This window comes from Sinohyriopsis cumingii, chromosome 16, assembly GCF_028554795.1.
Source record: "Sinohyriopsis cumingii isolate HCF-2022 chromosome 16, ASM2855479v2, whole genome shotgun sequence".
Lineage (NCBI taxonomy): Eukaryota > Metazoa > Mollusca > Bivalvia > Unionida > Unionidae > Sinohyriopsis > Sinohyriopsis cumingii.
Window position 1 is genome coordinate 3,515,974 of NC_142976.1, and position 27,627 is coordinate 3,543,600.

The following is a 27,627-nucleotide window of genomic DNA, read 5'->3' on the forward strand; positions in this document are numbered from 1 at the left end:
GTGGGTTTGATCCCCGGCCGAATCATACCAAATACTTCTAAAAATGGTACATCTGCCTCGCTTGCGCTCAGCATTAAGAGGTTAGTGTTAGGACTGGTCGGCATGGTGTCAGGATAATGTGATTTGACGGGACATCATGCTACATGTCTGCGGCATGATGCCCCAGTGCTAGACATCACTATAAACTGCCACACTGCAGACATCGTAGCGATATGACTGGAAAATTGTTAAGGCTACGTTAAAAATTTAAAGCACACTCGCACACATTCAGCTTTCACCATTGTAGTAGGGGTGGGAGTGGAGGAAGTAGTTGGCAGAAATGTATAAAACCAGTTTTAAATCAAATTGCATGCTCTAACAGGAAGCTAACAACAATTGATTAATCTTATTTGCTTCTTGCAGATCCATCTTCGATCAGATATGGATTTTAGAGTATTTCCTTAATAAGATCTGACGCTTGAAAGGGTCAGTTTAAGATAGATTTATGCAAATTTTCATTATCAATGCTAACAGCTACAGTTTGTGAAGACACTTCACTGAGCATGGTTTTATAAATTTTCACAAATTGTGCACTGAATTACTTTGTCCTATTCCAAGTGTTGAAAGATCACGAAATAAAATTATTGTAAAAGGCCCAAAAACGCGTTTACTCAAGGACAAAAGTTAAAATGTAAGTGAGAATTTCCCACTCTAAATATAGAACATGACTACAACTAATATGGTCACATGACGCTTCATGAGACGCGAATAGCAGGCACGTCTCGAGATGATTTCACGTTCATTTCTATGATAATAACAAATACTATTTACTGCTTTCACCAGTGTGATGAAATCATTTTAAAGCACAGTAATATATTCTCCAAGGATTAAAGTGGTTTTGATCCGCAATTGCTAGTACATAAGTCATTGTCATAGCAAGAAATTATGGGCCCCTTCCAAATAAAAAGGGTGCTTGATTTGTTTGATGGGCATTCTGGGATACCACTGGACTTGCCCCACCTCCCCCTTGATACACACACAGAGTTGCGAGGGGGAGGGGGTTGCTCGGGCGGTTGTTACGCCACTAAGCAAGTCTATTGTTGTGCAAAGGAATCATGGGTGTCATTCAATATGCTACCGAGTGAACGTTAACGCTATGACTCTCGATCTCGATCGATCAGTCGATCGACCGATCGATCAGTCGATCGACCGATCGATCGATATATACAAGGATCATAATTGTTCTGGCAAAGTATGACAGACATGCTTAAGATAATGTCTGGTAGCTTAGTTTCGTATACACATTTCCATGTATGTGTATGCAATTTCATGTGTGCATTGCCATTTGTCACTTATGTCAACACCGATACAAAGATAATTGTGATTGCAATGACCTATTTTACTTGCTAAGCTTGCTATGCCAAGTTTATTTTGGGATTATGTTCTCTGGTTCAGAATCTGATATTTAATAATGATCACTGTTACAAAAACATTACCAAATTGCAATGATCACTATTACAAAAACATTACCAAATTGCAATGATCACTATTACAAAAACATTACCAAATTGCAATGATCACTATTACAAAAACATTACCAAATTGCAATGATCACTATTACAAAAACATTACCAAATTGCAATCTAACTTGAATTATTCAATTAGAAAACTGATTCGGTACTAAAAGTGAACATTCTGAAAGATTTCATTGCTCCAAATAGTACATGTATTTAACATGTACAGATTTAGAAATCAAATCAGAATGTATGATCCTTACCACACAGCTGAGGCAGGATGGGTGGGGGACACACACCAACAAGTTGTTGTCACCCTTTTATCTTCTTTCTTCGGACATGACCGGTGGCAAACCATTGCGGAGACGAACCACTTGTTTGGTCAGGAGGACACCGTTCCTCACTGGCTCATGAAATCCTACGTGCAGCTGTGTGTGTGTGTGTGTGTGCATGCTGCTGCTGCTGTGTGTGTGTGTGTGTGTTTGTGAATGATCACAAATACACTATTGAGAGAGAGAGAGAGGGAGAGAGAGAGAGAGAGGGAGAGAGAGAGAGAGAGAGAGAGAGAGTTAGAGTTCACCCCAAAGCTGACAAGCCGCTGATAAACGATGTCGTTCCAACTGTAGACATTAAATATAGACCGAAACGTAACATAGAATAGGTGGAGTACTTCTGATAAAGCAGAAATTCGTCTATTTATAGCAAGCTTGCTGTACATACCTTTCAACATCACTTACCAAGCTGCAATGTCTACCTAGATCTGTCAACACTTAATGCGCCTGCAAAGCTATATCTACGCCAATTACTTAAAATCATACGTATAATGTGTGTGTGTGTGTGTGTGTGTGTGTGTGTGTTATTTTCATTTTTAACGTAGCTTTAAAAAATTTCCAGTCATATAGTTACGATGTCTGCAGGGTGGCAGTTTATAGTGATGTCTAGCACTGGGGCATGATGCCGCAGACACGTAGCGTGATGTCCCAACCAGCCACATTATCCTGACACCAGGCCGACCAGTCCTAACATTAACCTCTTAATGTTGAGCGCCAAGCGAGGCAGATGTTAGTACCATTTTTAGAAGTCTTTGGTGTGACTCGGCCGGGGATCGAACCCACGACCTTCCGCATCCGAGGCGGACGCTCTAACCATTTGGCCACCGGAGCGGTTCATACGTAGAATGAACAAGACTGAACCTGATATAGCGACCCTAATGGCAACGACATGGATGGCATTTTGTTTTGCATTATACACCAGAAAGAAAAAGGAAAAAATCCAGTAGTAAAACAGGGTCATGATTTTAAGGCTGGGACGTTTCATTTGATACGTTAGCAGCTGAAAGTGCTTTGAAGCTGACTGTAATATCACAAAATGTAACAACTGATTTGATGTGTTTGCTCTTTTCTGCAGCATGTGTGTGATTAAAACATGCCTGAAAATAGTGACACACACACGGGTTACGGAATTTAAGCGACACTTGGTATTTACTAGTGCGCACAGAGAAATACGCAGGTTCAGTGTAAACAGAATTGTCAAATTACAAAACAATGTTTAAGCACATGCGTTGACGTTTTCTAGGCGACATGTATATCTTCAGCCCGTGATGTTCTTCGAACATTCTACTGTACCAAAGTGCATTTGTTAAAATTTCATATAATTTAAATTTAATGTTAATTCTTTCAAATTTTGATCACAAGCGTGACCAGTGTGGCTACTTACAAACCTAATCCGACTGATGAAATGTAATGACTACGATGCTGAATTTTCATATATCCCGAGGTTTTTGCTGAGTTATGCCTCTATTTAAGCTGTATCACGCTACGGGCAGTTTCAGCCAGTGTGGGTATGTGAGAAAGCTTGCCAGTAGCTTCTCGTGGGTCGGTGGTTCTTTCCGGGGTTTTCCCGGGTTCTTCCTCCACCATTAATACTGGCCGCCATGTATAGCCTATCGTGTGCTGAAAAATGGCGTTAAACCCCACAACAACAACAACAAGCTACGGATAGTAATGTCTCATCCTCATGAAACAAGTTATCTTTTCGTTTCAACTCATTGTGACGTTATTTAGCTTAAAATGACATTCTACCGAAAAATTAAAACAAAGGTTGAGCCTTAGACACTATGATGTGCTCCTTGTTTCAGCTGCATCCCAAAATCTTGACGTTAACGTAACTTGAATCCGATACAAAACAATCCCCAACCCCCTCAAAACATTACTATGCTTCGCAGGCGAGACAGCAATGAAAGACGATTGTTTCAAATTTTCCAATGTTTCATTGGTGGGAAGAAAATGAATGTAGATTTTAGGGATTTAACCCCCTTTAGGATAAAAGTAATTATTTAAGTAATTCTGGGGTTGACTCGTATCCCTCCTGTCAGTGTATAAAGCAAGGTATTGGGCTATGTTCATGCGATAATAAAATGCAAATGCAAAAGCAAAATGAAAATATATTGCTTTCCTTACCTTAGGCGCACAGCTTGTCGCGGTTTTGTTATTCGCAAGCAAACATCTCTCTCTAATACACTTTGAAAAGTCTTCGTCTATACATAATATATAATCCATACAACGGCCAGGATTTTGTACAGTGCACACACTTCTGTTAGATGCAATCTACTGACGTGTCACTCGACTTGAAGTCTCGTTTGTATTGACGACAATCGTATGCAGCGCAAGTGAATAACACGTCCAATCATATCGCCCGATGCCGTACATGCCAAATAAAACATATACATATTTTGATGATAAAATGCTTGGCTGTTCATGAAATTATTAAGATAATACTTTGTTGTTGTTGTTGTTTTCATTTATGAAATTTTAAATGCATATTTAACACATTATTGACTCTATCATGCTAAGGAACTGGGAGCTATGTGCTTTTCTCGTGGACACCCTGGCAATCGACCCTGGTTTGCCCTGGCGAGTATCAAACCCTCGATTATTGGATTACCAGTCCGACTCTCTAACAACCGAACTACAGCGGATTCTTGATAAAATGTAACCTAAGGCATACTATCTTGTCATGAACTGACAATTGTTGTTGTTGTTGTTGTTGTTGTTGTTTTAGGTCTAACGTCATTTTTCAAAGTAAGATAGGCTATACATGGCGGCCAGTATAACTGGTAGAGGAAGAACCCTGGAATGCCCCGGAAAGAACTACCGACCCACGGGAAGCTACTGGCAAACTTTCTCACAAACCCACATTGGCCGGGCCCGAAATTTGAACCCACGCAGAGGAGAGCGCTTTAAACAATATACACCCACAGACCGAACTTAAAATTGTATTTTTGTTGTTTGCACGCTCATGTTGCTCTGGCGTTATCAGCCTAATCCACATAGCGTGACTGAAAATACTACGATATTTGACAATGGCCTATGCATGTTTGTTTGACTATGTATTATAATGTTTAACGCTTCATCAGCACAACCCTGGCTATTTAGTGTAAAACAACAGCTAGATAGCAGAAAGTTAAGGCCGCGAACCTCAGGAAGAAAAATACCTCCAAATAACAGCAACCATTCATCATGAGGCAAAGAACAAAATGTAAAGATGTTGGAAGAAACTCTGAGAAGGTAAATAAAATTAAAATAAGGACAAGAAAGTGTGAATCCCAAATATACAAAGTGAACTCTTTCTCATACGAATCGCACTCATTTGCTTTTATTATTTGAAGGAGACGGTATCTTGACTATTCTAGATATCCTAACCCACATGGGCAAATAGCTCTCCTTTACCTTAATGATATATAATATATCGTTGATGTCAACTCATTTTTTCCCTTGTTACAAATTTTCAACCCAACTTAAATTGACAATGACAGCTTGTACTCTTGTCTCTCGTTTACATGCTATGTTATTATCAAATCTGATCATTCTACTTCACATGCATGCGAAAAGCTCCAGGCTTTATTTTGACAGTGGCTTTGTTTGTCAGCCAACAGTAACAAAATAGTTAAAGTGTGTACGAAATCAGCGATGCTCATACATCATACAAGAAAACTATCCGAGGGAAATAACTTATACTTCTGCGTCATTGGTGAGTTACATTATAATCGTGTAAGTTGTTTATTGACCTTTCCTGTGGACAGTTTATCCATATTTGACTCCCCCTGACCGCTACGTGTCACTACACTCGTCCGCCATTAGGGTACTGTTTACTGGCACTGATTTTACTTACGTCTGTCAATAGGATGACTGAATAAAAAAGGACATGCCGCAAACAGTTCCATATTTCTTTAGTGATATCAAATATCTTTATTTCCGCATAAATCTTTCAAAATATACTCTCAAATACTATTTAAAATAGCTGCATCAGAAGAAAAACACAAAATACACATTAACTAAGATATTTGTGTTCACAAAATTGAGGTCCATATTTCTGAAAAATTTTCGTGCAGCAAACTTTAGCAATTATTGTCCATTTAATTTAAATGGAACCAAATATTCTACAAATTATCTGTGAATGGGAAAGAGACTGAAATGCCAAATAATTGAAAAATCGCCCGTCTGATGGTTTCATAGTTTACTTTTCTGATATGAAGTTACAAGCAAGAATAAATGGATATATATATATATATATATATATATATATATATATATATATATATATATATATATATATATATATATATATATATATATATAAAAGCTTTATGATGCTTAATTGTAAGATTTTGTAAATTAAGCAGATTGTGGACAGAAGTAAATTTTTTATTTCATACTGTTGTTGCTAAGTAGAGAAGTAAATAATGACCTTTATAAATATTATTTTAATATATTAATTAGATTAAAAATGAGAGAAAGGATGGTACAAATGTAAGCGAAGTGTTTTGTAGCCAACTTCCTCCATAGCTGTTAACCCTTAACAGCATTTACTGTTGACTGAGTCACCATATACCAGAGGGCATGAAGCAGATAATCAGTTAGGCATTACAGCAACGTCCAGCTACAATTCAGGGCAGAGAAGTTCACAACCTCTTGTGTTGCTCTAGAAAGAAGGATCGTCACAGACTGATATCTTTGTTAAACTATATATCATGGCCACGAATGGAGCAGCAGAATGCGAACCAAGATATCAGTGCTATGCGTACCATCCAGCAGGGGATTCATGGATGACTTGACATTGACCACTGACACACATGTCCAGTAAGACTGATATTGACATCACCGGAGGAGACTGTGATGGGATTGCATACAAATTAAGTTGTTGTTGTTGTTGTTGTGGGGTTTAACGCCATTTTTCAGCACGATAGGCTATACATGGCGGCCAGTATTAATGGTGGAGGAAGAACCCGGAAAACCCCGGAAAGAACCACCGACCCACGAGAAGCTACTGGCAGGCTTTCTCACATGCCCACATTGGCTGAATCTTAGACTCGAACCGCCGCAGACAGAGGTGAGATGGCAGTGATCCGTAACGAAGAGCGCTTTAGACCACTCGGCCACTCGGGGCCCCTACAAATTAAGCCAAAGATGTCCAGGAGCATGGTGATAAGAAACAATTAGGTCGTCTTCCAGGTTGCGATAAAGATCCAAGATGAGGAAATTTCATCCATCCTGGACAATCTTGACAAGTGCCTTGGAAAGTGGTTTGATGCGACACTGAATGACATAAACGGTACGAAACAGCTAAAGAACCAGGAAGAAGAAGGATTGCTGTAGATTACTGAATCAGGACTTCAGGGAAATTCAAGACATGGATGTAACAGAGCTGACTACTGCTTGGATTGGTGTGTGTTATGTATGTTTGATTTAATTATATCTGATCTAAGATATATATTTATTTCAATTTAATTGTTTGTTTGTCAGTAACCGGAGTGATATTTCTTGTTTCTACAAGGAACTATAGACTTCAGCACTACAGGTTACAGCAGGTTTCTTGTGTTACTGTTTGTTCGAGCCTAAACACGTAACTTAAGATGTGGCTGTTGGTGATATACGAGATAGCAAGGACAACTGTGGAGATCTTAGAGCTAACAATTAGCAAGTATCAATGCAGATGTCTTGGAGTGAATCACACCATTATGCACAGGAGCTGGGTTATACGCTGGGACTGGAATGCTCCAGCTACCATTGACAAAAGAAGTGGAAGATTCAAGAAGGCTAAAGCGAGATCAATTATGATGATGAAGCACTCGCAGGACAAGAAGATTGCTGCTGGCATTGAAATAAATCCTGGTAAAAATCGGTCAGTTTATTTCGGAGCTGAATCAGCAGAAAGTAGACCCAATCACAAGGACATAGTTGGAGCAACCTACTCTGGAAGACAAAGCATGGGAGCAGGTCACATCCCAAGGAAGCTGATCCAGGTACGAGAAGGTCAGTGATTCAGGACGAGCTAAGGAAAGTGGAGGAAACGAGTCGACAATAAAAGATTGCTCACCTGGGAAGCCAAGTAGTATGGACCAGGTGGTCTCTACCAGACATGAAGGCAACGTGGTCCGCTGAAATTAAGAACTTCTCCCGATCTAGTTTCTGCTGATATCAATGGAAGATCTTGTGCCATCTCCAACAAAATGGCGCAGATGGAGCCTCATTCAGACTCATGAACTTCCTTTCTATGGTAAATTAGATGGCATGCAGTACATCGTATCATCATTCCAAACTGCACTCATACTAGACAGCTACTTCGGAAACATGACAGTGTCCTCTGAGAGCTATCAGATATGTTGCAGAGGGAGAGAAAGCTGGAAACGTTATCATCAATCTCAGGCCAGAATTTATCCAATTGTTCTGACGTCGAGATGTAGTTATTTGTTTATAATCTATGAAGAAGCTGATGGCCATTGAGTTAACTGTACATTGGGAGTAGAATTTTGATGAAAGAAAGTTGACTAAGTGTGCAGAGCTGAAAGAGACATGTAAGAGAAGGGGATCAAGTACTTGATTGTTCCCAGCAGCGATGAAAAGGAGAGGGTTACCACCTCAATCAGTCTGGAAGTGTTCTGTGGATAATTAGGAAAACCAGCAAAGTGGCGGTTCAAAGCACTGGTCAAAATGGCTGCATCGCGTCCTATGGGATGAAGCGTGAGGTCAACACTGATACCCCGCCATCAGGAGGGTGTTCCGAGATCAGGGGCAAAATACCCAGTGATAGTTGGTTCAGGCTGATGATGGCGGTGACGCTGCAGCGGATACAGTGTATTACAATACTGTAAAACATATTCAAGAGAAACGAGGAAATCTCCACACAGGAAGCCACTGTGATAAGGGGGTGTAGCCTATTCTCGTTCCATGGCTTGCGACAAAGACGATAAAGCAGAGAAACTCGAAATGATGGTAAGAGTGACAAACGGTGCTTTAACACGTGACCTGCTACCGTAACTTTCCCAGTCTAGAAACAGGCGTCTTGATAAGGTGATTGCTACCGTATTTTACCAGAAGCAGCAGAAGCTTTATTAGGGTGACTGTTACCGTAATCATAACATTGTGAAAAAGAAAACAAACTTTAGTTTATTTTGCCATTTTAAAATTAATGCAACACTGAGTTTCAAATCCGCATTCTGTCCTCTTTTTTGTTCTTATCCAGGACATGAAAGACCATACATGTTTTAATAGTCAAGAGTATTATATACTTTATAATCTAATATTCCTCTGGGCTTTATTACTAGCCCCATTCCCCACCCCACCCCTCCAAAACATAAAGTAAGAAATTACTACTGTGAAATAAATTCAACCTACTTCTTGCATCAAAGAGTAAGAATCTCATCCCAAACAAACCACACTAAGTAATTTGAAGCTATCTTTTAAATACTTGCAAATATAAAATCAATAACAAACTAATTTTCCACTGTTGTTTTTCCAGGGACCTCCTGAGAGACGTATTAACTGCAAATATTTGAATAATTAAAAGCACAATATTACTAAACTATTTATGCAACCGATTCAGTTATTTAAAATATTGTTTAGATGTTTTAAGCAAAGCTTCCATATCTCAATGCAAACACTATCAAATCCATTTCGAATCCAAACGAATCGCTTGGCTAAAGAGAACTGACGTGATCTCATGCAACATACCTTATCTTGAATATGTTTATCTTTTATCTCATATACTTTATTTTGAATCTGTTGATCTCATGTATCATATACCTTATTTTGAATCTGCTGAGATACAGTAAAGCGCTTCCAGAAGAAAAAAAATTGTAATTGACTCAATCATTGCTAAACATATCGAACACAAACACAGCTTAAGGTACAACAGTTATAGATTCAGCATCTCCTTTCAACTAACAGTTGTTATGGAGCTGAAGTTCTTTCATGATAAGTTGAAGCAACTGATACTATCTTGGTGTCTTCTCATATTGAATGAGAACTAGGGTCACCTGTCAAAATAAGTATATTTACTAATTATTGTGAGAATATGCTAATTTGTAGTATGTAATTCTGTCTAATATGCGCAGAGACGGACACAACAACAGAAGTTTCAATGAAGACTTTACTTATGACTTGAAGGTTTTGTTATATTTTCTAGAGACGCATGGGTAGGAATGCAATCAAATTCTTGTGAACATTATATTTTTAAATCGACCCACCTTTGCCTTTAGTTATGCTACTAGCACAGTTTGCGTAAGTCATCGAATCCCCGAAAGGTGAGTGGTATTTTTTAGTCAGCTTTTTCATCCCTGGAGACAATCTTTCTGATTTTGCATGAGATTTTCAAATACATTGCAAAAAACACGCAACGTTGAATTTTGAACTGCCATATCCACACGTTATTATCATGCATAGCACATACGAAACTGCCTATTTACATTATGCATAGTATACATGATGCTGACTATTTACATTATGCATAGTCAACATGATATTGCCTATTTACATCATGCATAGTATACATGATACTGCCTATTTACATAATGCATAGTATACATGATATTGACTATTTACATCATGCATATTATACATGATATTGCCTATTTAGATCATGCATATTATATATTTACTGCCAATTTACATAATTTACATACATGATACTGCCAAATTACACCATGCATGTAATTCATGATACTGCCTATTTACATCATGCATATTATACATGATATTGCCTATTTACAAAATGTATAGTATACATGATACTGCCTATTTACATCATGCGTATTATACATGATGCCACCTATTTAATTCATGCATAGTATACTTGATACAGCCTATTTACATCATGCATGCTATACATGATACTGCCTATTTACATCATGCATAGTCAACATGATATTGCCTATTTACATCATGCACAGTATGCATGATGTTGCCTATTTACATTATGCATAGTATACATGATACTGATTATTTACATCATGCATATTATACACAATACTGCCTATTTACATCATGCATATTATACATGATACTCCCTATTTACGTCATGCATATTATTATAATTTACTGCATTTGTATGGGAAAATATGAATAAGTTTTCGGAATGACTACTGCACGAACTTGTGAGTGCAGTATATCCTTCCGACAAAACGAGTTCATATTTTCCCATACAAATGCAGTAACCTTTTTATTATATGCTTATTTTTTTTCTACCTTAGGTTTAATTATATAAACAAAATACACTTCAAGAAACAACGTAAATGAATGAATGCCGTATTCCAAAATAAATTCACAAGCGCAGATTTGACATTACAAAATGACATCATTATTAATGCGCACATAGCTCCGCCCAGATAAATTTGAACTTAGTCGCGCGGTCGACATAACTTTCGAAAGAAAATGGCGTGTCTAGTTAAAACTGAAATTTGCAGTCATATTGTGAATGAATGCGCATTGCAACGACTTTTCCATTTGATCTGGAGTGAATATATTTTGGTATTTTGTTTCGATTAGACGAAAGTTTGTGATTTTGGACTGGATTCATCTGTGCAAATTATACATGAAATACATCGGATTGAAGTGGCGCGGGAGAAGCTTGTTTACGTCTGCAAATGTGTTTCTGTTTCTGTCATTGAATGTTTGAAATCATAACGTGGGAAAAATATGAAGTCTTTCAACTGCAATTTTCAAAAAGACGCTATGGAATTTAATGTGTATTTCATTTTGAGTGCAGTAAGGAGAATATTGCACTTATCATCGAAATGACAGCACACTTTCGAAATGTGTAATCCAGATTGAAAACCTATGACATGGCTCATGTAATTCGAATTTGCAGAATTAAGAAAAAACATTTTGAGGAAATTCAGGATGTAAAACTGTAAGTATATTTTATTTTGCCATTCTTATCACCAGCTAAAGAAAACAGTTATATGCTTTGTTATTTGTAAGGACCTAATCCGTCATTTATATAAGGTAGCTAGCCTAAATCCGTAACATTGTATCAAGGCAAAATGTCAAGACAGCTGGGTCTTTTTGCAGTCCACGAAACATGTTTTAGTTCATTCAGAAACAAATTTAAACAACCACAACGTAAAGAGCCTCTTACGCGAGTGTACATGATTTGTTTACAAATCAAAAGTACTGGCGTCTGAGTCCATTGTTTATTTACAAAAGAAAGTAGTTCCTTTATTCACGTGAATGCTATATGTGTATTGTCGCGCGCGTTCAGTACCGGGGAATATTGAACGATTTTGACAATGTAAAGTTAACGGGGAAAAAAATGAGGAGATAATAATACATGATACTGCCTATTTACGTCATGCATATTATACATGATACTGCCTATTTACGTCATGCATATTATACATGATACTGCCTATTTACATAATATATAGTATACATTATACTGCATATTTGCATCATACATAGTATACGTGATACTGCCTATTTACATCACGCATAGTATATCTGATACTGCCTATTTACATTATGTATAGTATACATGATACTGCCTATTTACATCATGTATAGTATATCTGATACTGCCTATTTACATCATGTATAGTATACATGATACTGCCTATTTAACTGATGTATAGTATACATGATACTGCCTATTTACATCATGCATAGTATATATGATGCTGCCTATTTATATCATGCATATTGTACATGATACTGCCTATTTATATCATGCATAGTATATATGATGCTGCCTATTTATATCATGCATATTATACATGATACTGCCTATTTATATCATGCATATTATTCATGACATTGCCTATTTACATCATCCATAGTATACATGATATTGCCTATTTATATCATGCATATTATACATGATACTGCCTATTTAAATCATGCATAGTATACATGATACTGCCTATTTACATAATTTATAGTATACATGATACTGCCTATTTACATGATGTATAATATAGATGATGCTGCCTATTTACATCATGGTTAGTACATGTGACACAGCTTATTTCCATCATGGTAAATACATATGAGATAGCGTATTTACTTAATGCATAGTATACATGATACTGCCTATTTCCATCATGGTTAGTACATGAGAGACTGCCTCTTTACATTCAAAGTGTATAATTATGATAGTGTTCCAAAATACAACGATAATAATATTTAAACTTTTAAACAAAAGCAAGAAAAACTTCACAACAGAGGCGACGCATTTCTTGTCTGGGTGTGGCAGAGTATATTGGTTACTCTGAAGCATTCTTACAAGACCTCCTCTTACATACATACATACATACATACATACATACATATATATATATATATATATATATATATATATATATATATATATATATATATATATATATATATATATATATATATAAAATCTAAGACAATTCTAGAAGTAACTGACAATGCCTTTTTCTAGCTGTAGTGTGTTTCACCTGAAGGATATAACAGATGCATGTTCTAAAGAAAAAGAGCATAAAAGGACGCAATTTCTAAAAACAATAGCATTTCTTGTTGATGTTGTTATATGATTAACGCCATTTTTCATCAGACGATAGGCTATACATGGATGCCAGTTTATCTGGTGGTTGAAGAACCCGGGCTAAGATAAAGCGACCCACGGGTAGCTACTGGCAAGGTTTCTCACATACTCATGTTTGCTGAGTCCGAGACTTGAACCCACGCTGACAGAGGTGAGATGTCCGCGATCTGTAAAGGTTAGTGTCTGACAACACTCTGCCAACCGGAGCTCCCGGAAGTGTTTGGACCACTGCAGTAAATTAACTTTCAGCCAAAACAATTATGAATTATGGTAAAACATGGCTCGTAAATTTCTTTTGCGATACTCCTTTTGAAGCAAAGGTATGCATAAAGACGGAGATTGACAGAATGTGATTTAATCGAAAACTAACAGTAAGTTGAATACAGCTGAGAACAAGGAATACTAACATAGTTTTTATTATGGGGGCTCGTAGATACATTCTGATATCAAACGTTTTCCCCGCAAATTGTATGAATCCATTGTCCGGTAATAGAATGAACCTTAACGAACTGAAGACACTTTTGTCACTCCTCTATCCGTATGATTTTTACAATACACGTGGATCGGAAGAAATCTGCAGTGTCATTTATTATCCAAGCATGAATAAAAAGAATGAAAATTAAGTTATGACAAAATGTTCTTACCACTAAAGACAATATCGACGGTTTCATTTAATCGTGAAAAGTCATCTAATTTTATTAATTTGACAGGGATATGTACAGACTGTGCCTTCATTATTAACGGTATTTTCAATATATCTAAATTAAGAGTCAACATAAGATATTAATCTTAAATTTTTATTAATGATAATTTAACATCTATGATTTCCCGTTTGACGTCAATAATTGCACTTACGACGAAAATGATTGTAAACATCTAGTGTTTTATGGCTCAAAAATCTGCGGGAATTAAGTAGTTAAGGATAATGTTATAAACTAATGGTGACTCCTGGGTAGTTTGGCAGTCATTTTGCATCAGATGTTTCATCCCTTGAATAAATATGTCATGGATTTGGAAATCATTTCAAATCAAAAGATTGATCGATGCTGTTTATCGACATCAACGCCATCAATTTGCGACACGGCTAAGCATGTAGAACCCTGTACGAAAACGTTTATGTCTACACGAACGTAGAACCCTGTACGAAGACGTTTATGTCTACACGAACGTAGAACCCTGTACGAAGACGTTTATGTCTACACGAATGTAGAACCCTGTACGAAGACGTTTATGTCTACACGAACGTAGAACCCTGTACGAAGACGTTTATATCTACACGAACGTAGAACCCTGTACGAAGACGTTTATGTCTACACGAGCATCTGATCAATAAATCGTCAAGCATTGTCTCATAACTCGTTTTTGCCAATTAGACGATTTCTTTTCTTTATTTGTGACGTTCTGACAAATAAAGACTAAATTACTTAAGCTCTTTCTTTCCAAGTGAATACCACACATTTGGAAGACTGAATCATATTTCAGATAAGCACCATGTAATATCCAAATAGCCAACAAAACATAGTTTGCCACGTGATTCACTGTGGATTTGTGACAAATGTATTAATGAACAAATCTGCTATCTTGACAGAGAGAACCACTCATAGTTATTTCATTAAGATAAATACACTGACAGCAACATAAATAAAACCAGAAACTTAGATTTAAAATGACTTATCTTTCATCAGAAAATTATCAGTAGTGAATAGGGATAGTTTAGAGACAATGGAAAATGCGTTACAGACCCCCCTCCCTTGGGAACGTTTAGCGATAAGACTTTTCAGATCACTCTGTGAATGTTTAGCGACAATGGGAATTTAACATGGGGAATATTGGGACTGTATAGCGACACGAGAAAGTTGGGTTATTGTACAGTATAGGGATAATATGAATCGAACAGGTGAGGTGACGTCATGGTACTGGATATTGGTAACAATGTTACAAGGGGCTGAACCCAATTGGACCGAACAGCGGGGGAAAAGACCTTGAACGCTTGGCGGGACGGGACTGGCGGGACTGGCAGGACATAGACATATATAACACATACAACATACATACATGCATAGATTGACAAACATCAATCTATCACAGAAAAACAATAAAATCGACAAAACAAATTTTAAGGCAAGAGAATAAATATCTTTTCGAGACAGTGGAGTGGCCCTGAAAAGTGTTTTTGGTATCTTTGTTAACATGATTCCATTAACACAGAGGGCATCGCATAGGTCTTCTTCTCTTCCTCAAACCTCTTCTAACTTCTGTTCTGTAGATGAGGACTCACTTCCAGACAGCCTTGTCTCTCCATATAGATCATTCTTTTCCAAACGCTCGTATCAGTGACCTTGATGATTGTCCATAATGATTTGACATGTATGGGTAAGTCAGTGCGGAACAGCATCGACGATACGAGGGTAGATGCTTCGACGTTAGCCCACATCTTGTGACGAGAACAGGTGAAATGAATGAAGTAAAGCGGGTTATTTATAGTGGAAGAGCGGATAGAAACTGACTGAGCTTTTCTTTTACCAATTACAGCACGCGATACAAAATTCAGTCACAGTGTGGAGTCTGTCTTCCAACCCGAAGAGAGCTACATGTGACGTCAAACTTTCTATATAGGAATAAAAGCGTCTGTGCGCAGTGAATCAATGCGACAGTTTTCAAACATGACGGAAACTAAGAAGACGATGAATTGGGCTACACAGACCGTGGAGACGAGAAGCGATGGCATAACAGCGGCTACCAAAGTCAACACAGTCCTACTGCCAGAAGAGACAGATTTTAATTGGGATTTTCTTCCTCGCAAGAATTTGTTCCGGTTTCAGCACCTTTGCCACCTTCTCTTTCTTTACCACACGTTGAGGATTTTAAACAGAGACCGAAGAACAATTTGAGGAATTTTTACAACAGCAGAAAGAAGAAGAACAAGCTTTTCTCCTTCAACGGCAAGAAGAGAAAGAGGCAAGAAGAAGGAAACAACACAAAGAAGAAGCAGCAGAGAAGAAACAAGGTATAGGAGAGAAGGACAGTGAAATTCGAACGGTGACGGTACTATTAGACATGTTGACAGAGTTGAGGAGTCTTAAAAATGTATCAGACTTTTTTTTATTAAGACTCAAGAGAAAAAGACCTTCCCGAGATACCCACCCTAGCAATTTCTACCAAATCATCGACAGGAGCAAGTCCAGACGTAGGCCTTGGCCGTGGAAAAGTCTTAAGGTATTTAAATCTGATTACGACCTGTTCCTAAGGGTATTTTTGTAATATAAAAGCACCCACCTAACGGTTCTTTTCTGGACCACACACCTCTCTCGAAAAGAGATAGCATTCATTTTGCCAAAATCAATTCAAACTCAAAATCCCTTTTTTGCCCATGATGTACGTGTGTGAATACGTGAGTGTATGTCAATATTTAAAAAATTCAAAACCAAAAGACATTTATGTTTTCTGTCTGGCCTATTCTGTTACGAACTGTACAATCCAATTCATAACACAACACTTTAAACAGTTCATAGACTTCTTTACTTTTAGAGGTTTTTCCTCCTCTTCTTCCTCACTTCGTCTCGTCTTCTTTCCTTCACTTTTTTCTCTTTCTGTACGTGTCTGGGTTCTACCTTTTTGGAGGGTACCTCTTCTTCCTGTTCTGAACCCCTCTTTTTCTGTTGCTCCTGTTGCTTTTTTAAAGGTATTTTGAAGACCAATGACTTTTCTCTTGACAATGATACCAGTTATATTGACTTTTGTCTCTTCTGACACATGTCTTGCTTTTTTGACGGTCTGGACACTGTAGCCTAATGCCCTTACTTCTTACAGATATAGTATCTTGACTTTTATCTCGAAAGGAGGGGAAGAGTAGTCCCTCGGCTTGTCAGAAGAAAACTTTCGTATGACACCTCGCAAAGCTCTGATAAGAACTTCGATCTCTGTAGGCTGTTCCGTTGTTCTGGTCGGTTTGAGAGTGAAATGAATACTGGAAGTGAAGACACTGACACTTTATATAGGGAAGACACTGGTTTGATATGTATATAGGGGACCATGACAAATAAAATGTAGCCATTTGACTTTTTGCAGTCAAGATGAAACGACTGCATCCTTCCATGGACAAAGGAGAAGAAAGTAAGAGGTAGAAACGTGATTCATCGCTAGCACAGTAGCTGAAGTCTTGGTTCAAATTCATGTCAGTTACTTTGAAGATGACATGAGTGAGCCAGAATCCAGACACATAGAGTCTACCCAACCAAAGCCCACCATTAACTCCTCAAAAGTACTACAATATTCAAGAGAATTTAGAACTACGGCTTACACTTACATGGTGAAGTTTAAAGATTTCAAGTCCGAAGTACCCTTGGAGAAAGCAGAGGGGTTCATCATAGAGGCGTGGGAGTCTTTCTTAACCACACTGAAACGACAACGTGAAGCCAAAGAAGACGATCGCTTGAGACTTCCCATTCATCACGGCAGTTTGAAGTCCCCCGTTTGGATCGATAGCAACCTAGCAGAACTGACCCCTTCCAAAGTCATCGAAAAGATTCAACAGCTGCAACAATCCAACGACAAGTTTTACATCACCGATGGAAAAGTGACACTGTTCATTACCCACGGTTCTCTTTCCAAAGGGACGGGACGCTAAAGGGTGTTTTTGCTTGACGACCTTTGCAGCACCAAAAAAGATCCTCGTCCAAATTAACAACAATCAAGACAAGATGTATTTAACCCGAGCCATCGTCGTAGGACGAACATATGCCGACAAGAACGACACTTTAGAATGGAAAAGAGACTGGAAAACTGTTCAACGATCCGACTGAGCCAAACAACGAAAAGAAGCAGAACTCCTGTTACAGCAAGCGGGTCTTTCCAAAGACCTCCCACTCCGTGACATTATTGAAATGCAAAAATTGCATGACGTCTTGGCCCCACGCTACACCTTGAAGGTACACACTCAAAAATATGTGTGGACCTCTGTTGTTTCGAGGAAAATATTTTCAAAGATGGAAAATACCTTCACGTCTATTATCAAGATGAACATTAAGATGTCATTACTAGTATCGCCGCATTTCTGGGATACGGTTATTACGGTGAGAAATGTGGCGATGGTTATAAGAATCGAGAGAACACAATTATTACAGATCAAAATGTGAGGGATGTTTGGCCTCTAAACCCTGTCTGGACGAAGGACAAGAACTGGTGCATTGCCCAGCTTGTCAGCGCAGTTTTGTCAGCCCCGGCTATTACCAACAACACATAAAGACGCAAGGTTCACAGAAGAAAAGTGCTTGTCAACTGCATAGAATGTGCCCTATTTGTGGACAAGGGATATGTACCAATAGTGCCAAGGCGCACGTATGTTCAGGAAAGAAATGATGTCACATTTCTCGCCAAATCATCGACTTGGAACACGAATGCTACATTCAAAAATACAATTCCAAGCGTGCGGGAAGTGCATCCAAGAACCTTTCTTTAGTCATTGCCCTGACTGTAGCAAGATTCCTGTAGGACGTGAAAAAATCTTTCGGGGACCAAACACTCTAGCCGATTATGCCCAATAGATCTTAGACCCCATCGACGAGTCGTGGATTCAACAGGACATCGTACGTTACGGAGATTGCCATCGCCATGTCACTGATGGACAGTTTCTTTTGAGATACTATACGGAACAAAGTACTGAACGTCCTAAAGTGACTTTGAATGGAGCCAAAGACATCTACATGCAAGTGGGACAAGCACAATTTATAGATTCGACAAGTTACTTTGCTATTCCTTTGAAACGAATTCCTAAAACGTTTAAAATGACAGAAATGGCCAATCGCTATTCTACGCACTTATTCAATACCGAAGCCAATCAATACACTGTTCTACCCATTTGCCTGAGACTCACTACTATGACCCCGACAACATGCGCACCTAACAACGAGAAGCTTTATACGCCTGGTACCAGATTCACGCCTCGGACCCCTTCGGACCCCTTCGACTTTTAGGAAGGAATGTTAAAGTATTGCCGTTCCGACGTGGATATTTTACGGCGTTGCTTTGGAAAATTTCGAGAACTGTACATGGAACTCGGAGGGGTCGATCCTTTGAAAGGAACCTGCACCATTGCCAAAGCGTATTCCTTAGTGTACCGCCAACGATTCATGCCCGAAAACACCCTGGCTGTCATCAGCTCTCAAACGTCAATACTCGGTGAAAGCCTTACGCTGGCTTCATGACTTGTGCCACAAGGAAGACAAATGGATCCAACACGCCCACAACGAAGAGGTGGATGACTGGGACTTAGAATACCCAAAGACCGTGAACGAGTTTAACGGCTGCTTATTTCACGGATGTCTCATCTGCTACCTTAAACGTGAAACTAAAAATCAATTTTACAACGGACCATGGAAGACTGGTACCAGGCCACTTGTCAGCGGCGCTTGAAGTTAGAACAGCAAGGATACCAAGTGGTGGAAATGTGGGAACACGAGTACGATCACCGCTTGAAAACTGATCCTGAGTTTGAACGTATCGTGGAAAGTTACAAGTCGGTGAACCATTGAACACGCGGGACAGTTTGTACGGAAGACGGACGAATGCCACATGTTTTCTGTACCACGTCGACGAAGAAAAAGGAGAAGAAATCAAATACTTGGACGTGTGTTCACTGTATCCTTACGTGTGCAAATATTGTCACTTTTCCGCAGGACACCATCAATTGCTGAATGAACACATCGACCTGGACAACATTTCAACAATACGCAGGATTGATTAAATTTAAAGTCTTACCTCTCAGGGACTGATGTTTCCCTTTTGCCGTACTTGTGCGGCAACGTGCAACCAAGATCGACCTTGTCAGCACACCCAGGAAGAAAGCGCCTTGACGGGAACGTGGGTTAGCGTGGAATTGTTTAAAGCTCTGGACATGGGATACCAACTGTTAGAAGTGTACGAAATTTACCACTTTTCCAAGACAGACAGATACCACAAGGGTGACCAAACTCAGAAAGACATTTTAGCAGACTACGTGGATGCCTTTTTAAAACTGAAACAAGAAACCAGCGGCTATCCTTTCTGGTGCCACACTCCCGAGGACCAAAAGAAATTCAAAGAGAAAGACTGGAGGCAGGAGGGCATCACTTTAGACCACGTGGAGAAAAACGAAGGAAGGCGGTCGTTTGCCAAAGTGATGTTGAATTGTTTGTGGATTAAAATGGCACAACGACCGTATTTTCCCAAGACATAGTATTTGTCCGAACCTTCCGTTACTTCCAGATGATTCACGACAAAACTGAAGCCATGAAACGCGTGGACGTCCTTCGTGAAGGCTTGATTTTAGTCTATTACGAGGGAAAACTGGACTTTGTAGAGGCCGACGAATTTGGAATTGTCATCATTACGGCTTAGGTGACAGCCCATGCTCGCTTAAAATTGTACAATGTTTTAGAACTGTTAGGAGATCATGTGCTGTATTCTGACAGGGACAGTTGCATCTACACCGATCGCCTGGGTCAACGTTACCCTGTCATGGAAGGAGACCGTTTGAGAGCTTGGACGGACGAGCAACCCAAAGAAAAGATTATAAGTTTTGCTAATGGCTGTCCCAAAAATTACGACTACGAATACCGGGACCCACAAGGAGAAGTGCACACCGAGAGTAAAGTGAAAGGATTGACTCTCAATTATCGCACCAGTCGAGTGGTGAACCTTGTGGTCTTGAAAGAAGCCTTGCAGTCTGGACAGGATGGAAACTTTAAATGGAAACACGCGTCTTCACGAACGTCTCCTCCAGCGGTGACACCCTACTCCTATTTAGCTGCAGTAGCAGCTACTCGCAAAGTAGAGATCGGGCATGTTACAGAGTTTACTGGATTTGAAGAACTGTCCCGATTTAGTCCGTCGCGTACCCCTCCACGACGTGTGATGCCTGATATCATGTCGGTGCGACGTAAAGACAATCAGTGGCGACGCATTCCAGTATAAAAGAGACTTGCATAAAAGGAACAGGGATCAGGGTTTTTTGTGCTCCTGAACGATCAAAGATGTCGCCTAAAACTAACGCACACCGTTACCATATTCGTCGTTCTTTTGTCCAAAAAGAAAAAGGAAAAAGAAAAGGACAGTCTCGTCATGCGAAAAAACATTTAGCCAAGCATCGACGTCTACGCCTGAAAAGACGCCAAGAAAAAGAGGAACAACCGAAAGAGAGGATTTTTTTCTTCAAACCTTCTCAGACAAAAAAGATAAAAGTACGTATGTCAAGCGATGTACTTAAGTGTATTTTCGCACCTGAATCAAAGAAATGTACTCTAAAAGAAGTGCACACCACTCTCTGGCTAAAAAAAAAAACGAATGAAAAGGAAAGGACTTCCTCCTCGTTTAACCATACATTGAGACATGATGCTTGTCCTGTCCAAAGCTCCTTCACCCATGCGAAAACAATTCATTCAAACAGCCTCCAAAGATGTCATCGATACCGTTAGCGAATGTTGTCTGAATGTCTTCAAAGGAACAATGCCTTTGTTTAAACACCAGAAAGAATGAATAGCAAACATCGACACGTTCGTCGCCATATTGTCCAAAAGAAAATCCACAGCCGTCAAAAGAAAAAGATGATGGCGCAATGCGGAGGATTTTTAAGGACCTCTTGTCAAACAATTAGCGGGAACCATGCTGAGAAGAATGTTGGGAGGTGTTTTACCCATGAGTTCAAGAGAAAAGGACCAAGATGATAAAAGAGACCTCCGGAGTCAAAAGATCTCCGGCGTGACCTTTGGAATCGAATGGAAGGACGAAAACTGGCTTTAGTGCCTTAGAAATGATGGATGCAATACCATCGATGACATGAACAACGGACCCGGCATTTGTCTCCCAATCTTTATTTGACCGAGATGTCCCAGTTTCAACACGAATTGCAAGCGTTGATGGATCGCTAAGATTTTTCCCAAACAGAAAATCGCAAAGGTACGGTCATCTATTGCAACTACTGCAACTCTTTCACCGTAAGACTGTAGACGAAACAGCTCAGCCGACTCTGAAAGATTTAAGTCCCTGATGAAAAGTCAACCACCACCATCACTACCCCAAGTGACCATGACAGTAAAAGGAGAAGAAGAAGAGTTTCAAACTCCATAAGAGAAAGTACGCAAGTTAATAACACCACCTACATCCATAATTGAGTGGATTAAAAAGATCATGGCCACCCCTTCTTCCACAGAAGAGAAAAGGAAGGTGAAGACAGAAGTGAAACAAGAACCTATTACCCCTGTTCAGACATCCTCCTCCTCCTCGATACCTATTGCTCTCCGGACACGCAAAGCATTACAATCCAAGAAAATACCACACGAAACAAAAACCATGAAGTGTGGGTGACTTATTAACAAAAATGGAGAAGGTGTTAGCCAACACTTGCTTCAATTTATCCGATCCTTTGGGATACTGAGGAGTTCAGAAATTATATTGTGCTGCTGAAACCCGTCTGAAAAGTCTCGGTTTACGTCAAGTGCATCGTTGGTTACAAGAACAAGCTACATACATTTTACACAAACCCACTGGACGAAAATTTTCGCACCCGAGTGAAGGTCATCGATCATCAATGGCAAGCTGATTTAGCCGATATCTCTCATTTGGTCACCTACAATCGTAGCTACAAATATTTGTTTTGTGGCATAGACGTTTTATCCAAATTTGCCTGGGTTGTGTCGTTGACTTCCAAATCGAGCAGTGAGTTAGTGCGAGCCTTAAACGTGGTGTTAAAACAAAGTGTTTGTCACCCTCTTCGATGGCAAACCGACAAAGGCACCGAATTTCTGAACAAAGCTTTCCAAAAAAAATCAAAGAAACATGACATTCATTTCTTCACCACCGAGAATCCCGAAGCCAAAGCCAGCATCGTGGAATGTTTTCAACGCAACTTGAAAGAACGCATGTGGACATATTTTACGCATCAACACACTCTCAAGTACATCGCCGTCTTGCCGCACGTGATCCAAGCGTACAACCAATCTTACCATCGAAGCATCGGACGTGCCCCTCAAGAAGTGACTCAGGACAACAAAGTGAACGTTTTGAGCGCCTGTTTGGTACGTCTCTGACGGTGACTGTCCCCAAGAAAAGTGGAGTGTTGTGAGCTGGAGATTGGGTGCGCATTGCCAAAACCAAACGCACTTTTGAAAAAGGTTACTTACCCAACTGGACCACCGAATTGTTTTGTGTCACTGGACGACTGCATGGCCGTCATCCTGCCGTCTATAAATTAGAAGACATGAACGGGGAAGTGTTGAAAGGAACGTTTTACTTGCCCAAGTTACAACATGTGACCAAAAGAGAAGAGGAAGTGTACGACATCGAAATCATTTTCGAACGAAGAACCCGAAAAGTGGGAAAACGAAGTGTTAGATAAGTCAAAGTGTTTTGGAATGGATATCCACCAAGTTTTGATTCTTGGATCGACGCTTCGCAATTCATCGACTATAAAACGAAGTGACCATCGTGCCCTTCAACACATCCTCAACTGCCACTACAACCGTGACCACTCTTTCACCCAGTTCTTCTCTGCAAGATCTACAAAAGCAACCACTATTGCCAATTTGCGTCTGCAACAAGGAGACAAACAATTGTGGACCATTTTATTGAGCAGTTTCATCAATTATCTTCTTCCCATCCCTTCCCAGAAATACTCCTCAAAGGGGAACAGCGAGAGTCTTGTGGCAGTGTCAGTCATCACTCCAACAATAACAACTCCAACAACAATCCTATTTTAAACAGTCCTCTGACTTCGAGTGACCTCTCAAACAGCTGCAGACGTTCTGGCATTATGAACAACAATAACCAATTTTATTTAACGTTACCCTGTGACAGTTCTATGGAGGTGTTTCCCAACAATGCTTTGTGTTGTTAGACGGCCAGATTACTTCAGACCATGCAGTTGGATCATGAAGCCCTTTGGGAAGTGGCTTTGGTGGAAATGATTTACTATACACAAACAAAAAACATCACTGAAACTCAAAACACCTTCCAGGTTGAAATCCTGAACGTCCAATTGCAAGAAGAGATGAATACAACTGGGATTTCGGGTGACACAAAGTCAGCAAGCAATCCCTTATTAAGCACCTATAATGTGAAAATTTTGGCAGGCTATTTATTTTAGCGGTGAACATTTGGTGGACAAAATTGCTGACACGTTAGAGGAAGCGTTTGGCGAAGCCCAGAGCAGAGCCAAAAAGTGATAAGATTGAGTACCATAAAGTGATTCGTCGCCTACTGATGACATTTCAGGATAACGAAATATTGTCCATCAGGTTTAATGGTAGTTTGTTTAAAATTTTAGGTGGACATCTACAGTTGGTAGCACAGAATTTGAGCTCGAATATCAACAGTACTATAAATTTTTACAGTGCGTTTGGATCCCCTGTAGAACTGAACGAAGGACTCAATTTGATCTTTGTGTACTCCGATATGGTGGAGTACAACGTAGTGGGACACACCTCCGTAAAATTACCGCGTGTCATTCCTTTCAAAGTGAATTCTACCACAGTCACTGACAAGGAAGGTAGAAACACCTAACACGTTCAGCGCGAATTTGTACATCCTCAGTATTTGCCCGTCAGTAAGTCGTATTTCCACACTGTCAACATAGCGATAAAAGGAGATCTGGGACAAAATATTCCATTCTCGAGAGGGAAAGTCACGGTGAAACTCCATTTTCGAAAACGATTCTCTAAAGAGTCATGTACCAAGTGTACCGAGGAGTTACTCGACAGCGAGGGCATGGTTTCAAAATTGGTGGTGACACGAGGATTGCACGCCGTGAAAGATGCCACATTGACGCACGGCAAACAATTTCTCCAAAATGTCATCATCAACAAACAAGACACTAAAGAAGCTTTTTGTGAGAGCAGGCAAACAAGTTTTGCTTGAAACGGTTTGAGAGATTTTGAGTCGGCGAGAAACTAATATAAATGCCCTGGATGGTGCCGAGTCAGACATTCTTGCTTCCCTGATGCCAGAGAAAGGACAAGGCAGAAAGGGACGACGAAGACACCCGTCCAGAAGACTTCACACCCTTCCAGAGGACTTCACATAGAAAGAAAGAAAGAAAATGATGCACCGAGAGTCTTGCGTCTGTTCCAAGGCAGAACTAGACATGTTTGCCATGCCGCCCACCATGATGACGATGAAATAATCCAAATGGGTCGAATTTCATTCCATCTCCTCTATGACGGACTGAACTCCCGTTGAGTTTGAAATCAAAGGACAGCCCGAAGATTACATTGATCCGATCAGTAGTTACTATAACCTGAAAGTCAAATTGTACGAAACGGATGGTATCGATCTAGATGCCGATGAGACAGTAGCTCTAGTCAGTCAACAATTTGATGCATTCCTTGTTCAGCAAGGTGGATTTGTACTTGAATAACAAACTGGTCATCAGCAGATGGATACTTACCCTTATTCAGCGTACATGGACAATCTCTTGACGTACGGGAAAGTTCGGTGAGGTGGCAGATAAAGATTGCACCAATAAGGGATTCGACGTACGTCAAAAGAAACTTGCCGAAAGCCGAAGTTTAGAACTGATGGACAGCTTGCATTTGGAAATGTGGTTACAAGAGAAGTATTTGCTGAACGGCATGGATGTTTGCCTGAGACTCAATCTCAGCAGTACCGCTTTCCATTTGATAGCTGGTGCTGACGATTACAAAACCATTATCGAGAAATCCAGACACTGCGTTCGACGCGTGGAAGTATTACCTAAAGTGGGAAACGACATCATTCACACTTTGAGCAGAACGTCATCATGTATGCCTAATTTGATAATACGATAGAAATCAACAGTTTGAGAGACGTAATTCTAGACTATCAGAATCAACGGAAGACTGTAATCCCTTATTGAAAAGTGGGTAATCTCTGGAAATGGAATGGGAGGATACCGTGTAAGAAGAACTCCAAGACTAAGACGAAAAAGACATAGTGATAAGGTCCAGATGGCCAGAATAAGAACAACATTTAGTCACCTGTTTTGCTAAATACATGGCGATTAAAAGTACGGAATTGATCAAGAACGATTGCTATGGATGTCAAAACGATAATTCCAGTTAAATTCAACACGTTAAATGTCCGATGCAGAGCCAAGAAGAAAACTCGGACGAGTATCTAGACGACGTTTGGGGTCTCATCTTAGAAGAAACCGTGTTGCATTAGTGGTATAAAGACTTGTATGATCATGCCTCTCCTGCATTGATTGCTCTAATGATCCATCACATCGAAGCTCTCTTGGCTCATAGTGCGGAGACGAAGCGAAGAAAGGGTTACTTGTCAGAAATTTTTAAGCAAAAATGTTCGGATTGAATTGATGACGTATCATGATCTGTGAAAAAAAAAACAAGAAAAAACAACAACACTAAAAATGGATTTCTGGGAACTTTATTACCTCTTGAATAATAGTTCGTACACTGCTTCTTGGAATCAATTCGAGAGTGCTAAAGATGAACTTAATCATCGCAAACCTCAAGACCATCACGCTTATGTCATCAACACGGACGACAGTCATCCCCCAGGAACCGACTGGGAGCCGTCCACTTCCCTAAAGAGGGTTGTGTGGAGCATTTTGATTCGTACGGATTACCACTTTTGGAAGACGACATCATCGACTTTATGAGAAGAAATGCTCAGACAACACGATTCAACAATATGAAATTACAAGGCACAGAATTCATGGTATGTGGACAATACTGTGTATATTTTCTTCATCAACACAGTCTTCGATATTCTTAAGTACATTGAATGACTTATTTTGATCGTTACTCTTCTAGAAACGATGACAAAGTAGATCGATAGTTTTGTGATCATTATGTCTTTAGATAGGAAACATAGTGGAAGTCTAGCTTGACTTCACATCGTTGTCAACCTTGTAAAAAAATAGTTTGTTATTTGAAAAATTGTTTGTTTGTTTGCTTGAAAAAATGTTTTTTGGTTAATTGTTGGTTGGTTGTTGTTTGAATAAAATATGTCGTGCTTTTAAAAAATTGTCTGCTGTCTGTTTTCAACTTTTATCATTATACATGTTCTTTGACTTCTCTCTATCCCTGTGCCTAAAATCAACAATCACAGCGTTCCGACGCGACAAAAAGTCGTAGGGATGTTTTCTGTCGCGTCCACGCTTGAACCATAGAAAGCGAGGCATTCTCCAGTCTGCCATCCATTGCTGAGTGATCCTGCTAGGAAGATGTGTTCAACACTAGCCAAGCTGAACGAAGCTTATGTGAATTTGCATCGTGTCAGACAAAACCTGATACTCAAGCCTGAAGAGATAGAGAATTTC

At 39.5% G+C, this 27,627-nt stretch overlaps 1 protein-coding gene across 3 annotated transcripts in view; it reads right to left on the minus strand.

Moving 5' to 3' along the window:
• The window catches only part of LOC149779835 (uncharacterized), a 217,686-nt gene that overhangs the window by 142,188 nt on the left and 47,871 nt on the right, over positions 1 to 27,627 (minus strand). For 2 of the 3 annotated variants that reach the window (XM_089936509.1, XM_089936505.1), the window contains exon 1: positions 3,953 to 4,107. The exons of the other annotated variant lie outside the window; for it this stretch is intronic. The gene's annotated coding sequence lies outside the window, so the exon portion shown is untranslated. Of the gene's footprint in view, positions 1 to 3,952; positions 4,108 to 27,627 lie in introns of those variants that run through there. 3 annotated transcript variants of the gene reach the window in all.